The sequence below is a fragment of the Mandrillus leucophaeus genome, unplaced genomic scaffold, assembly GCF_000951045.1.
Source record: "Mandrillus leucophaeus isolate KB7577 unplaced genomic scaffold, Mleu.le_1.0 Scaffold847, whole genome shotgun sequence".
Lineage (NCBI taxonomy): Eukaryota > Metazoa > Chordata > Mammalia > Primates > Cercopithecidae > Mandrillus > Mandrillus leucophaeus.
In genome coordinates this window covers 153243-154285 of record NW_012109219.1, presented here as the reverse complement: position 1 = coordinate 154285, position 1043 = coordinate 153243, and the positions used below count along the sequence as shown (strand labels likewise).

At 42.8% G+C, this 1043-nt stretch overlaps 1 pseudogene; it reads left to right on the top strand.

Annotated features, from left to right (window-relative positions):
- The first annotated feature begins 58 nt into the window (after nucleotides 1-58).
- Nucleotides 59-1043, top strand: part of LOC105530828 — a 13850-nt pseudogene continuing 12865 nt past the window's right edge.

Here is a 1043-nt window from a genome sequence, read left to right as displayed (position 1 = left end):
AGACTCCGTCTCAGAAAAAAAAAAAAAAAAAAGGCAAGTTCCAGTAGTTTCAGTATCTGTAAACCTTCTGTCTAGGAATTTTATCAAGAGACATCAATGAATGTATAGGTGGAACCGCCTAAGTATTTCTAAAAGTGGTTCTTGCAGTGCTATACACATCGGTCACACTGGGATGCAGATTGAGCACATCATTGAAAACATTGTTGCTGTCGCAAAACGACTTTCAGAAAAATTGCCAGAGAAGTGGGAGAGCGTGAAATTCCTGTTTGTGAAAACTGAGAAATCGGTTGCCCTTCCTATTTTTTCCTTGTTTGTCAACAATTGGGATGAAGCCACCAGAAAATTTATGTTTAATAAGTAGAAAAAAGCAGCGAGGAGAAAACGAAGAGAAAAAAAATGTTGAAAAACAAAAGGAGAGCAACAAAAACAAAAAGATAAGGCAACAGGCCTAGGAAGCCTGCATCAGTCCTAAGTAAAGATGAGGTGGCACCTAAAAATGGTGGCACTGCAGTGAAGAAACCATAGTCAAAGAAGAAATAGACACCAGAGCATGAGGATAAAAATTGCGGCAGAGGAAAAGCCCTAGATAAAGTGACAAATGAATCAAAAGATGAAATTTTACAACCGGTACCCATAGGAAAATTTCCAGCTAATGAAAATATACAGACCGAAAAACGTGCTATAGGCCGAGGTGGGCGGATTCCCTGAGGTTGGGAGTTTGAGACCAGCCTGACCAACATGGAGAAACCCCATCTCTACTGAAAATACAAAATTAGCCGGGTGTGGTGGCGCACGCCTGTAATCCCAGCTACTCGGGAGGCTGAGGCAGGAGAATTGCTTGAACCCAGGGGAGGCGGAGGTTGTGGTGAGTGGAGATCGCGCCATTGCATTCCAGCCTGGGCAACAAGAGCAAGCCTCCGTCTCAAAAACAAAAGCAAAAACAAAAGCAAAACAAAACAGAAAAAAAACATGCTATAGAAGGAAGTCTCCAGAAAAGAGTCCTGATCCCCGCACACCTGGTGGGAAGAAGAGAAAGGCATTGC